Genomic DNA, 15,164 nt, shown 5'->3' on the forward strand with positions numbered 1-15,164 from the left:
GTGGCGGATTCAGAGTCAATAGTACCTTTCAAAAGGTAATTGGATAAATACTTGAATGAGAAACAATTGCAGGGATATGGGGAATGAGCGGGGGAGTGAGACTAACTGGATTGCTCTTCGAAAGAGCCGGCGCAGACTCGATGGGCCGAATGGCCTCCATCTGTGCTGGACTATTTGATTCTATAGGAGAGTTCAATTATTCTTTTTTTTTTGCACTTGGCTGAGCTTAAATACTTTGCTTTTACTTTTCAGGGAAAGGAAAAGAAGGTGAAGATCAATATCTCTCCAAACGCTACAGGGCTTCAACTGTGCATGGAGTAAGCAATTATTCATTTTGTGATTTGACATTAACTGTGACTTGCCGTAACTGAACCAACTATCTCCAGTAATAAAGCATGTAAAATCCTAGCATTCCTTTCTGCTCCTGAAGCAAAGATGGATTGGCATGATGTCAAATAAAAAAAGTAATGCTTCCTGACAAATCTTTTTTTTAGCCATTTACTATCTTTTAGTAGATCTATTTGCATTGATTGATCGGTAATTAGCCTAATTCATTACTTACAGAATCACAAAGGAGTTACCAAATATTAAAGTCGAGAATATAGGATTGATCTATAAAACGAAGTATCTGAATAAGGGTAAGTACAAATTCTAGAAGCTTTATTATATAATAAATCTTTACAAGCTATAGTCGCATCATGAGTTCACCTCCAATCTTTGTAGAAATCTGTGTAAAAGCACAATGATTGCTTTAAGGGTGAATTCACACTACTCGTTTATCATTGATGTGAAAATAGCATTTTGGGATACAGTATAAGTGTAATTTGAGACATGACAAGTGGTGATAGAAGAATGGGAGGGGATCTTATTGAAACATACAAGATACTGAGGGGCTCGACAAGGTAGATGCAGAGAGGATGTTTCCCCCTGTGGAGGAATCTAGAACTCGGGGGGGGTATAGTCTCAGGATAAGGGGTCGCCCTTTTAGAACTGAGATGAGGAGGAATTTCTTCTCTCAGAGGGTCGTAAATCTGTGGAATTCTCTGCCCCAGACAGCCGTGGAGGCTGGGTCATTAAATACATTTAAGGTGGAGATAGACAGATTTTTGCAAGATAAGGGAGTGAAGGGTTATGGGGAGCGGGCTGGGAAGTGGCTTTGAGCCCAAGATCAGCCATGATCTTATTGAATGGCGGAGCAGGCTCGAGGGGCCAAGTCGCCTATTCCTGCTCCTATTTCTTATGTTCTTATGAGTGTAGCATGCCTGGGAGGAACAGCTGACTTTGGACCTATGGTTCCCAAAGCGCTCCACCACTGCGGTTTTGCTTGTGCCATGTCTGGGTCTGTTGCAGACTAATTGATAGAGATGCTATGATTAATCAACAACTCCATTATTGTTGTATCGTACAACTACCAGGATGGTAGAAGGTGAGCTGGATGGACCTTGATCTTCGTCTATTCCTACGGAACAGTTTGGCTTCGGCATTTACACTAAACTTGAGGAGAGTAAACCAGGTGTTAATGAGGAAGTGTACTAAGTAAGAGAGAGCGGCAAGACAGAGAAAGGAAGACCAAAGTTAAAGTAAACCTAGAAGCAGAGAGAGTTAGCTTGGGGAGAGATAGATGAAACAGAATTAAAAAGGGAAAACCTTTACAGGTTTGTACATTATTTGCCTTTGGCAGTGGATTTCCTGTTATAGCTAAGGTTTAATGTCCTTGGCTTCTGCTATTATAGTCTGAGGACTAGTGTGCCTGGAGAGTTATTGATGGTCTCACACCGCATCTCTAGATTTAAAACGGTTCTATAAGATATTTTGCAGCGATGGCAGCCATTGTATGAAGACCTGGGGCCAGCCAAGCCAGAAGAGGTTCAACTGGAAGTGAACCAGACAAATTTACTTAGGGTGGAATCCTTTCATCTTGTTTGATGCTCAGCTGGGAGTATATAACACCCATAGTCTCAGGCTGCAAAATATTGGCTCTGAAATTGCTGAGGAGTACGCCGCCGATCTCCGAAAGAAATCCACACTGCCCTGGTGCAAGGCCAGGCTCCTGCATCTGTTTGCACCAGCCGTAAAAATTATTCCTGCGTAATTGCTGGGCAGTTGGTGGGCAATTAACCCAGCTCTATGCCAGCAATAAGGATTTCACAGTCGCAGCGGATGACCTGTCAAGTCGGAACCTGACAGATTGCAAGTTGCGTATATAGCGCATGCGCCTGCACACGCGGATATCCCCAACTTGCGGTCAATTTCAAAGACCGCAAATTCTGCCCCATTAACCTTAACGAGAATATATGAAAGCGTGAAATGAAAGAGGGCCATTTGGACTATCAAACCAGATTCTTCACACTTGTAACATACGTGGGTAGAACAAATGAAGGACAGAGACAGGATGAGTTGCTAGTCCATGTGCTTGCTTTACTAGGCCAGAGCGAACTGAGCATGCTCATACCAAACCATGTGACAAACCATGTGATAATACATTACACTGCTTTCCCCCTTAAAAAAAAATGTACATATCCCCCTCTCAAATACAACAAAACTAAGGTCCCACCTTTCCCAGCATTACATATACCACATAACAAAAACTCTGGGCTTTTTTTCTTTTAAATGAACTACAAATCCAGTTTAATAACAGGTTTGTGGAGCCTTCCTGATCTCCTTACAAAAGGTTTTGGTGTTGAACCAATTTTCGGGCTGTTTTGCTTTGGTTCCGAACTCAAAGAAGTAGGTATCACCACTCTGCTTCCCCACTTGCTCACAAGACAATTCAGTACGACGGTTATGGAATGGTTTCAACTCTCTGTCCAGAAACTGATCAGCCCATCCATTCAAGGTGTTTTCATACACTCTTTTCAGTACTTGAGTTGGACGGAGCTCCCTAGCATTCTTAGATGCCATCTCCATAGATAGGGCAATTTTTCATGCTATGTCAAATGTTAAGTTCGGAGTGTTCAGTAACTTACATAGAAACATAGAAAACAGGAGCAGGAGTAGGCCATTCGGCCCTTTGAGCCTGCTCCACCATTCAATATGATCATGGCTGATTCTCTATCTCAATACCATATACCTGCTCTCTCCCCATACCCCTTGATGCCTTTTGTGTCTAGGAATCTATCTATCTCCTTCTTAAATATATTCAGTGACTTGGCCTCCACAGCCTTCTGTGGTAGAGAATTCCACAGGTTCACCACCCTCTGAGTGAAGACATTTCTCCTCATCTCAGTCCTAAATGTCCTACGCTGTATCCTGAGATTGTGACACCTCATTCTAGACCCCCCCCAGCCACGGGAAACATCCTCCCTATTTCCAGTCTGTCTAGCCCTGTCAGAATTTTATACATTTTGATGCGATCCCCTCTCATTCTTCTAAACTCTAGTGAATACAGGCCTAGTCGACCCAATCTCTCCTTGTACGACAGTCCTGCCATCCCAGGAACCAGTCTGGTGAACCTTCACTGCACTCCCTCTATGGCAAGTATATCCTTTCTTCGGTAAGGAGACCAAAACTGCACACAGTACTCCAGGTGTGGTCTCACCAAGGCCCTGTATAACTGTAGTAAGACATCCTTGCTCCTGTACTCAAATCCTCTTGCAATGAAGGCCAACATACCATTTGCCTTCCTAACTGCTTGCTGCACCTGCGTGTTTGCTTTCAGTGACTGGTGTACAAGGACACCCAGGTCCCCTTTGTACTTCAACATTTCCCAATCAATCACCATTTAAATAATACTCTGCCTTTCTGTTTTTCCTACCGAAGTGGGTAACTTCACATTTATCCACGTTACACTGCATCTGCCATGTATTTGCCCACTCACTCAACTTATCTAAATTGCCTTAATGCCTCTTTGTATCCTCCTCACAACTCACAATCCCACCTAGTTTTGTGTCGTCAGCAAGCTTGGAAATATTACGGCCTAGAAATTGGGTTGTTTGCGCCAGCGGTTAGCGCCTTAAGAGACCGAGAATTGGAGCGTTGCCTAATGTTGGGGCGGGCGCAATGAAGATAGTGACAACTCCCATATTGACTATACATTTAACGCCTGCGCTAAGTGTTTGCGCGCGCCCGCGAGCGCAAGCACATAATGACGTCATTTCATCGTGCAATGCCTTTTAGGGGCGCCTGAGCAGATATTGGGTGGTGCCCGGAGCCTTAACGCCTAGCGCTATTAGTGACAGTTCGAGGGAGCGTTAGCAGGCCCTTCTCGGAGTCGGGGGGCACTATTTAAAGGGGACAGCTCTAGTATAGAAGCTTCAGCCACTTGGCCTGTTCATTGCGATCGTTGGTGGAGAGATTTGGGGAGCTACTGTGGAGCAGAGTTTTTGGATTTTAGCATTAGAGTAATTGGGACCCTCAAACCTGTCCGGAGCAGTTGGAGCACTAGACCTAACAGCCTTCTGACCAACTGGCATCGGAATGGGAGATGCTTTGGAGGGCGACGGGCTCCTGGCCGAACACTATGAAGGGGCAGAAAGATGGCGGGAGAGAGGGCCGGGATTGGCCAGAAGGAGGAGGGGCAATGGAGGTTGCCCAATCCGAGGGTATGCTGCGAGGGTCTTTAGGGGTCATACCTTGATATGTTGGAGGAGCAGTGTGTGCAAAGGCTCCGAATCGGGATGGACGTTGTTACTGAGCTGTGCCACCTGCTTACTGAGGATCTGCAGCCGCGTCAACGGTGCATGACCTCTCTGTCGGTGGCCGCTAAACTGACTGTTGGCCTCAATTTTTATGGCAACGGATCCTTTCAGTGAGCCATTGGGGACATCGCTAATATCTCTCAGGCTGCAGTCCACTGCTGCATCCGGCAAGTTACAGCTGCCCTTTATAGGAGAAGGCGTCAATTCATCACCTTCCCTCTGACCCTGGAGAAGCAGGCGGAGGAGGAGGAGGAGCATGCGGACGAGGAGGAGGAGCAGGAGGAGGAAGATGGAAGGGCTCCTGAAAGTGGAAGGGACATCCGTCACTGGCTCATGAGGAGTCGTCTCGAGGCCCCTCTGGCGGAATGATGAGTGTCTTAACTGCTGCACACTTTGGGTGTTTGAAAGCATCTGAAGGCCAGCATCACTGTAATTATTCATGTACACCTTAGCACATTTAAACTTCTCTTTATTGTCACAAAAGTCTTTCCTTACAGCAAAACAACGTCATGTCAACAGAAACCATAACAAACAAAATAATAATAAACTCTTCGGCAAAGCCGCCAAACTGAACAAACTTTTTCCAACAATTTCAACAGGTGAGGGTCTCCTTGAGTTTGGCCAAAGAAACGTCTCAGGACCTCTCTCTACTGCTGGCCCCTTGATGGAGAACGACTTCTCTTTCGCGCTCGGCCCCTTCCCTCCCTGCTGCTCCTACGTAATTGAACCCCAGTGGCGGGGTGAAGGCTGGGGGACGCCTGCTGACTGTCTGGAAGCGCAGAAGCCCCTGATGGACGGCCTGGATGACCTCTGGGCTTGGAGGGTGCGGAGGCTGGCTGCTTGATCTGGCCATGGCTGGAAGCAGTGTGAACTGCAGGTGGTGGCGGCTGGACTGCAGACGTTCCAGCGGTGGCATGAGCAATGGTCACCTGCCAAGAGAGGACACCTGCACCATGGTCGGACGACACACTGGCTCTCGGAGGGGACCGGCTCGGCTCCACTGCCACAAGCGACAGCTCCACTGATTCCTGGCCTCGTGTGGTACTGGAAGGGCCCGGGTTGATCCTAGCTGAGGCACATAGGGTGGCTGCAGTGAGAGTTCGCGTTGCCTCAATCTGGGTGTGGACGAGGCCGGCAAGTGACTGCGTGGCAGCAGTGAGGACCTGTGAGCCAGGTGCCAGTGCTTCGGAGAAGCCCTGGACAGTTCTTTCCATTGCTTCGGACAAGGCCGGTGCTGACCGCTCCACTGCCTCGGACAAGCCCTGGACAGACCTTTCCAGGGATTGTCCGAAGCCCTGAACAGTCCTTTCCATAGCGGCCTCGAAGCCCTGGACAGTCCTCTCCATTGTTGGTGCAAAGCCCTCGACAGACCTCTCCATTGTTGTGCCGAAGCCCTCGACAGACCTCTCCATTGTTGCCCCAAAGCCCTGGAGAGTCCTGTCCATTGTTGCCCCGAAGCCCTGGAGAGTCCTGTCCATTGTTGCCCCGAAGCCCTGGAGAGTCCTGTCCATTGTTGCCCCGAAGCCCTGGAGAGTCCTCTCCATTGTTGCCCCGAAGCCCTGGAGAGTCCTCTCCATTGTTGCCCCGAAGTCCAACACACTCTTTGCCAGTGAATCTATTGACTGAGGCATCCTCCCCACTGCAGCCATCAGCTCAGTGTGCCTGAGCCGGGCCTGGGTGCTCATTTCAGCCAGGCGATGCACCTCCTCTGCACTCTGTGCAGCAGTCATCACTACCTGCCTTGCCCTCCGGGGAGACGGTGGCCGAACTTGCCTACCCCCCTTGCGTTGCTGCATGCCGCTTGGTCCGGCAACTGCCTGATCATCAGAGCACCCCCCCCCCTCCCCTCCAGGGAACTACTATCCCCAGTCTGTACATGTGTATGCTCCTCTGAGATTGGAGCGGATGGGCCGGCTTCCTCCTGATCCTCAACTCTGGAGGCACTGGCACTGGCAGCTTCAGGGCGTGGATCCCCAGTTGGTGATGCATCATCTGAAAGCAGGGAGGTGGAAGAGTGGCTTTAGCAAAAGGACAGGTTGGCGGAAGGGCATGGCAGATTGCGGCAAGGCTCTGACATGGCTGCACACTGAGGAAGCATGCTGGTGGGGGGACCAAGTGGAAGGAAACAGCTGAAAAAGGAGAGAGCCTTACCCTCGCTGTCGGAAATGGAGTCGGCAGCTGCACTGGTAACAGGACCAGACAGACATCCTCCAAGAATCTGGTGCACTCTCTCCTCGAGATCCGTCAGAGTGACGACTTGTGGAGGTCCGCCACTGGTTCGACGCTGCTCCCTCCGCATCGTCGCCAGCTTGGACTGCAGGGGAAAGAAGGGGAAGTTCTGTAACATGATGCCTTGAGAGATCATCTCATGCCCCCCATGGTGCAACAGCCCTTACATGATGCCTTGAGAGATGATCTCATGCCCCCCATGGTGCAACAGCCCTTACATGATGCCTTGAGAGATGATCTCATGCCCCCCATGGTGCAACAGCCCTTACATGATGCCTTGAGAGATCATCTCATGCCCCCCATGGTGCAACAGCCCTTACATGATGCCTTGAGAGAAATGTCCATGTGCGTGCCCAGAAAGGGCCATGGGTGCTTGCTGACAGATGGCCATTGGGGCATCATGGCAACAGGGTCCTCGAAGTTAGGTGCAGATGGAGGGAATCAGAAGTTTGCATAACCAACACTCACCCTAACGACCCGAGTGAGGTCGTTGAATTTCTTCCTGCACTGAACAGGGGTCCTGGTCGCCAAGCTGTTGGAGTTGACCCTCTGAGAAACCTCCCTCCAAGATCGCCGGTAAGCCTTTTGATTCGGCCTCCTGCCATTGTCAGGGTACAGAACATCTCGACGGCGCTCAACTGCAGACACCAAGTGGTCCAGGGCCTCAGTTGTGAAGCGCTCTGCTCTCTGTCTCACCTTCTCCATCCTCACCAAGCTTGTTGTGCCAGAGAAGGGCGAGCGCCGATTCTGAGGCCTACAGGGCGTTGAGTGTAGCAGCTCAGGCTGACTGACCCACCCCTTTAAGAGCCGGCCGGCGCCTGGAAGTCTCGTGGTTTCCGGTAATTGAGATCACCTGCGCTGCGCCCGTCCGCGACGATATTGGGTAGCGCCTGAACTTTTGCGCCTTAGGAGCCCCGTGCAACGTCTGAGTTAGCGCCTCAATCCCCTTTGGGGGCGATGCAACCCAATATTTCGCTAGGCAGTGATATAAGTTTCGTCTGGCTATAAACTTTGCGCAGCGCCAGTTCTAACGCCTCAAGCGGGGCTATACCCAATTTCTAGGCCTACATTTGGTTCCCTCATCCAAATCATTGATATATATTGTGAATAGCTGGGGCCCAAGCACTGATCCCTGTGGTACCCCACTAGTCACCGCCTGCCACCCTGAAAAAGACCCATTTATTCCTACTCTCTGTTTCCTGTCTGTTCACCAATTTTCAATCCATGCCAGTATATTACCCTCAATCCCGTGTGCTTTAATTTTGCACACTAGCCTCTTATGTGGGACTTTATCAAAGGCCTTCTGAAAATCCAAATACATCCACTGGTTCTCCCTTATCTATTCTACCAGTTACCTCCTCAAAAAACTCCAGTAGGTTTGTCAAACACAATTTCCCTTTCATAAATCCATGTTGACTTTGTCTAATCACGTTGATATTTCTAAGTGTCCTGTTATCAAATCCTTTAAAATAGACTCTAGCACAGTGTGCACTCATCCACCAGTCCATACACAAACTTATCTCGCAACGCACAATCCTAAAATGTGCCAAAGTTACAACGCAAAGACAGGTTCTTAAGAGCTACAATGTACTCACTGATGGTTTCACTTTGTTTTTGGTTTCTGGTACCAATCTTAGCGCTCTCTGCTATTTCTAAGGGCTTTGGGTCGAAATGGGCCTCGAGTTTCTTGACAATGTCTTCAAACAATGCATCCTTCGCTTTCCCTGGTGCGAGTAGGTTAGTCAACGTTCTGCAGACATCTGGCCCGATCTCCGTTAGAAAAATTGCTTTTTTACATTCACGAATTACTTTATTTTGAGCTTGAACATTCTCATCTGCACCTTCGGTCTCAATAATGTTATTGGCCTTAAAAAAAAAAAAAAAAAAAAAAAAAAAAACATCTCCATCTGCTCAATGTAAGAACTGAATGGTTCGTGAGCTCAGTCATACATGCCGAGGCTTCCGATGAATCCTGTAGGTGCGGCCATGATTGTCCCGATCCCGTCAAACAGTGACTCAGCACGCTACCTGTGTACATGTGCTGTTGCTGTGTATACATACACACGAAGGTGAAACACAGGCGATTCTGCATCAGCATTAACAGTAAAACATCGCAAAAATTCAGTTTAGGTGTCACAAATTCATCTTAAACTTTTCCACATGAAGGTTGAACACTGTGTCCTTCCACGATCCCTAAAAATGGCTTTGGGGTCCCATCCTCATCGCCAAAAATGTAATATATGTGGGTAGAACAAATGAAGGACAGAGACAGGATGAGTTGCTAGTTCATGTGCTTGCTTTAGCCAGAGCGAACTGAGCATGCTCATACCAAACCACGTGACAAACCATGTGATAATACATTACAACACTCCCAAATTTCTTCATGAATCCTAAAGGCATTCAAGCAAAACTCCAAGACATCTTGCCAAGCCTTATAGCATCCATTAATTAGCCCTGGCTGACTGTTATCTACAAAAAGCTTCCATGGTCCCAGCAGCTGAGGAACTCTCATTGTCCACGGGGGGTTTGATCATCACTGTCTTTACTTAAATCCGTGGCCTTCATTCTTTTTCCTTCCCAAATATTTATGCAGCTCATTGTTAAAAAGGACAAAAGAGAAAAAAATGCACTGCTGGAAGTCCGAAGTAAAATACAAAATGCACAAACAGGTTCATCAGCATGCATAAAGAGGAAAGAGAGGTAAAGGTGTTGGGTGGGATGGTCTGAGTGTAAGTGTAAGAGAATGTCACAAAGTCACTGCATGGAAATGTTTTACAGAGAGTGAGCTGACTCTGATTATAATGGATAAAGATAGGAACACTTTACAAGTAGGTCAACCTGTACCTACGTTGAAACGAATTATTTTGCAACCAGCATTGGGCAATGCAGCTTGGAAACGGAACATTCTCTTTTAAACTCTTTGGAGGAGAAATTTGGTTACGCCCCGTTTGGGGCCGGTAACCGAATTAGCACCAGACATTTAGCGCCCGGCATGGGAGTACCACCCCGGCCGCTAAATTGGGCTTACCGCCCCGGCGAGGAAGCAGCGCGCTGTCTCGGGCGCTGCACTTACTCTCGGGGCAGTGTCTGGGGCGCAAAGCACAGTAGCGCCGGAAGGCTACGCGGTCGCTCCGTGTAGCACTAAGGCGTTTCACCACCCTCCCCCTTGCGTTAAAGTGGAGGGACGCTGCGAGCTCTGCAGGCCATTTGATGGCCTCCACTAGCCCACGCAATGTCGGACGGCATGATGGTGGCCACGGACCATGCCAAGGGCCGCCACGATGGGCCGACCTAGAGGTCGGCCAAAGCAATAAAATGTCGGCGCGGGGGGACAGCCGGACTGCCCCTTTAATTACCACCCCGCCAGTAGTGTGCGGCCTGGTTCACGACCCGTGAGGCTGTCGCTGACATCGCCCTCAGCAGCCTCACTGGGTGCAGCCAGATTTCTGCCGCGGGGCGATAAAGGGTCGCATTGCTCGGTGACGACGTCATCGCCGGCGGCGCGGCAGCCCGGGGTGCTACCGGCGGGGGCGCGCTGCTATCGGGCAGCGCCTCAGCAACGCCCCACTGAATTCCTCAGAAGGTGGCATTATCGCCCCCCATTAGCGCCCCCCGGAGGCACTAACGGCGGGCGCAAAGGAGGCGAATTTCGCCCCCTTTATCTCTCTGAACAATATTTCCAATTTCTCTCGCCAGACAAGACCCTGCTTGAGGAAAAGGTGAAGAACAAAGGAAAGGTTATGCTCATGCTGATAAACGAGAATGATAGAGAGCAGTCAACCTTTGTGTCCAGAATTAGAAAAGGAGCAGAATTATTGGCAAAACAAGGTCAGTATTACTGATTCACCAATCTATTCTCATTATCCCAGTGCATGTCTAACGAACCTTATTAATAACCTTTGACCAGTAGCAAGATAAAAGCTAAGGATGGAAAGTTTCCCTCTGCAAGGTTTGTAAAGAATGAAAGAACTTGCATTTATATAGCGTCTTCCATGGACGTCCCAAAGCGCTTCACAGCCAATGAAGTACTTTTGAAGTGTAGTCACTGTTGTAATGTGGGAAACGCAGCAGCCAATTCACACACAGCAAGCTCCCACAAACAGAAATGAGATAATGACCAGCTAACTTTTTTAGTGATGCTGGTTGAGGGATAAATGTTGGCCAGGACACCGGGGAGAACTCCCCTGCTTTTCTTCTAAATAGCGCCGTGGGATCTTTTACGTCCACCTGAGAGAGCAGCCGGAGCCTCGGTTTGAAAGACGGCACCTCCGACAGTGCAGCACTCCCTCAGCACTGCACTGGAGTGTCAGCCTAGATTTTGTTCTCCTCTCTGGATATGTAGCAGACAGCATAATGATTATACCTTTAACTCTTAGGCTGCTGACAGCTTCACTCCTGGATTTTAAGATTTCAGTTGAAACACTGTGAGGAAAACTCCCCTAAAGACAACTTACACCTGTATAAGTGTTCCTCACATCGGAACCAACATCTAAAGATACTTTACAGAAAAGGTGGGCACCGGACAGAAGAGGAAAAGGAAACAGAAAACGTGGAGGGGGGAAAAGAGAACGTGGTCAAAGGGAAGGATTTTTAAAACAGGAAGGGAGGTGCGAGCTGGATTATTTTGGGAGGGATTCCCAGAAGCCCGGGCCGAATGATGGAATAATGGGAGCTGGGAGTGAGCAGTAGGCTGGGATCCCGGGTGCAGAGAGTGTGTGCAAGATACTTTTATGCAGCAAGTTTAACTCTTGACTGAAGTGGTGTCATTACGCAGTGACTCATGTTTGTTTTGTTTTTCAGATGAAGATTTTGAAAAGCCCTATTTAAAAGTAGTAAACCAAAATGGGGAAGTGATTGAGGTTCCTGAAGAGAAAAGAGTGGTGAGTGTTTATGTGAACACATATTAAACCTTCTCAGAACTCCAAATCTGCGGAATATTACTCGGAAGTAAAGCACTTGCATTTGCACAGCACACTGTCAATTAGTCAGCACTTCGCGGCCAATGAGTTTCTTTTGAAGTATTCACATTGATGTCTACCCCTGGACTCGTGTACTACAAAGATATGTCCACTCGACAACTCCTAATTGGTGCGCTACTGAAAGGAACAGGTGTGGAAGCATCTGAGAAATCTTCTGTGGATCTGCTGATGTCTTAGTTTTTATTCATGCACGGGATGTGGGCGTGAATGAATGGCAAGGTCAGCATTTATTACCCATCCCTAATTGCCTAGGTGGTGGTGAGCCGCCGCCTTGACAACTGAGTGGCTTGCTAGGCCATTTCAGAGGCCAGTTAAGGGTCAACCACATTGCTGTGGGGCTGGAGTCACATACAGGCCAGACCGGCAGATTTCCTTCCCTTAAGGTCTTTAGTGAACCAGGTGAGTTTTTACGACAATTTCATGGTCACCATTACTTAAACTACCTTTTATATTCCAGATTTAATTAACTGAATTTAAATTCCCCAGCTACTGTGGTGGGATCTGAACTCATGTCTCCGGATCATTAGTCCAGGCCTCTGGATTACTAGTCCAGTAACATAACCACTATGTCTCCATACCTCAATGTGTGCCCAGATGTGTCTTGCCTGTGAGCCAGGACTAGCCTCTCCCATTCCAGCTGCAGGCAAGGGACTGCTACAGAGTGGAGAGCCAATCACCCGTTCAAGTGCTGCTGTCCCGCTCCAGAGACTTGGGCACAAAAAAATTCTAAGCTGACGCTCCAGGGTAGTACTGAGGGAGTGCTGCACTGTCGGAGGTGCCGTCCTTCAGGTGAGATGTTAAACCGAGGCCCCGTCTGCTCTCTCAGGTGGACGTAAAAGATCCCATGGCACTATTTTGAAGAAGAGCAGGGGAGTTATCCCCGGTGTCCTGGCCAATATTTATCCCTCAATCAACATCACTGAAAACAAATTATCTGGTCATTATCACGTTGCTGTTTGTGGGAGCTTGCTGTGCACAAATTGGCTGCCGTGTTTTCTACATCACAACAGTGACTACACTTCAAAAATGTACTTCATTGGCTGTAAAGCACTTTGGGATGTCCGGTGGTCGTGAAGGTGCTGTAGAAATATAAGTCTTTATTTCTTTTTGATATTGTATATTTGATGGGTTTTGATCAAATGTTTGTTCCGTACTTGGTTCTGTCTGGTTTCTCTTTCTTTCTATGAAAAGCAAGGGATACAAAGCAAGTGATAAGAGGTACAAAAAGGAATATGAAGAAAATAGCAGACTTGTTAAATAATTACTTTGTATCCATTCTCACAGTAGAGGAAATACCAGCGGTACAAGGGTACCTAAAAATAAGAGGAGGAACCTATTGGATTTTAATATAAGTTTTAAAATGGTAATGGAGAAAATAATGTGACTTAAGATAGATAATAAGAAAATGGCAGACTTGTTAAAATTAGAGCTCGGCCATTTAGGAGTGAAATCAGGAAGTACTTTTTCACACAAGAGATAGTGGAAATCTGAAACTTGCTCCCCAAAAACACTATAGATGCTGGGTCAATTAAAATTTTCAAGTCTGAGGTCGATAGACTTTTGTTGGATAAGGGTAGCTAGGGAAATGGAGCAAAGGCAGGCGAATGGAGTTGAGGAACAGCTCAGACATAATCTTCCAGATAGCCCGCCAGCTTCTGTAGGTGTGTTACTTTGTGTTAATGGCCAGGGCAATGGTCTCCCACACCTGTCAGACCCTCTGGTTATTAATTGGTTGCCCCTTTGAACTGTACAGAACAGTTCTCACGCCTTCGACTATGATCTGCAGATCTATATGCGTAAATTGAGGTTTCCACTGTTGGGCTGCTCGTCCCTCTCTCCAGCTGCATTGGTCTACAGTGCAGTATTGATCAGTAAAGTGACTGTTAAGCTAGTTAAGTAGCATTCTTCTAAGTTCTTTCTGATTGGCCACACATTCCTTATAAGCGCATTAAAAAGCAACTGAGCTTCCAGAAAGTGCACAGAGTAAAGCTACCCATTCTGCGAATGCAGTGAAAAGGGCAAAAAAATGTATTTCTATTCAGCTTTAAGAGAAATTCCACCCTCCAAGTGGTAAAGTTCCTCTTTGCTTGACATTTTCTTAGCTTAGAATTATTTTTGCTGGTTCTTCTCTCTCTCTTCGTCCTTAACGGTGAAAAACATGCGGTGCCACAAGTTTGGAAGCGGATTTTTGTTTCTGAAATTGATATTGGGGCAGTAATTCCTCCCCAAACGTGTGAGTACGGAAGGGGTACTCACGCGTCTGGCCGGAGGAAATGCCGGTTTTCAGCATGCACAGCGCATGCGCTGAAAACCGGCATTTCCTCTCCTCCAACCCAAGAGTTGAAGAGGCTAGCGCGTGCGCTGTAGGGGGCAGCGCGTGCGTCTTGGATTTCCTCTGTTTTGGGGGATTTGTGCATGTCTAAAGGCCTCCGGTCTTTACGCTTGTAAAAAGCACACGTAAGTATTTATTTTTACAGGTAAGTGGTGTTTTAGTGTAATTTAGAATTTTTTTTCCCACAGGTTTATTATTTTAAAGAATCTACAATAAGCTAAGTTTAGTTTTAGACCCTTTTTATTAAAAATTTATTTTTTTCAAAAAAAAAAATTATTGTTTAAATTATTTTTTAAAACTTATTTATACTTAATTTAATGATTGGGATGTTTTTTAAATTTTTATTTAAAGTTTAAATAGTGTTTTGGGCCCCTGTAGTTTTCATGAGTTTGACAGTTCTTACTCTCAAACTCATGAATGAACCTTCCCCTCCCCTGATTGGTTGTACAGTGCTCACCTGATCCCAGCCGGCACATCGCACGAACTACGCCGCTGGATCAGGTAAGCACATCGCGCCGACACCTGAACCGGGCCTGTCACAGGAAATGCAAGCAGGCCCGGGCTTCAGATGTCAGCGCGCAGGGTGAGTGCAGATTGGGGGCTTGCACGTGCGGCAAGCCCCCGACACCAAGTTCTGGGCCAATGTTTTAAAATTTAAGATAGAGTAGGCTTCATCAATAAGGGCTTGTGTGGACTGAGCTTGGGAAATCCCACTCCAATACTCAAGTAAATGAGTTCACCGCACAACACCGCTAGATTCCACTGCGTATTCATTTGATGTCTTTGTGCGAAGACTGTAAAGAAATGGCTGGAATATGGAAGTGTCTTGCCAGTGCTCTCGAGAACGCAGTATCAGCTGTTGATTACAGATCTGCATCCCATGGGACTTGTGCTATCAGTAGCTACAAAGAGTGTCAGTCCTCCGCAATGTCATCAACAATTTCCGTAAGCATAGCTGAAAAGGCAAAAAAGAAAGAATTGTATTGC

General features: G+C 47.4%; 1 pseudogene across 1 annotated transcript in view; it reads left to right on the plus strand.

Moving 5' to 3' along the window:
- Positions 1-15,164, plus strand: part of LOC147116976 (NEDD8 ultimate buster 1-like) — an 88,190-nt pseudogene that overhangs the window by 29,953 nt on the left and 43,073 nt on the right. The window contains exons 3-6 of the transcript XR_015078338.1: positions 253-317; positions 565-638; positions 10,563-10,694; positions 11,667-11,746. The product of XR_015078338.1 is annotated as an NEDD8 ultimate buster 1-like (transcript). The remainder of the gene's footprint in view (positions 1-252; positions 318-564; positions 639-10,562; positions 10,695-11,666; positions 11,747-15,164) is intronic.

Source organism: Somniosus microcephalus, chromosome 5 (genome assembly GCF_052327205.1).
Source record: "Somniosus microcephalus isolate GS21.2 chromosome 5, FLI_Smic_1.0, whole genome shotgun sequence".
In the NCBI taxonomy this organism is placed as follows: domain Eukaryota; kingdom Metazoa; phylum Chordata; class Chondrichthyes; order Squaliformes; family Somniosidae; genus Somniosus; species Somniosus microcephalus.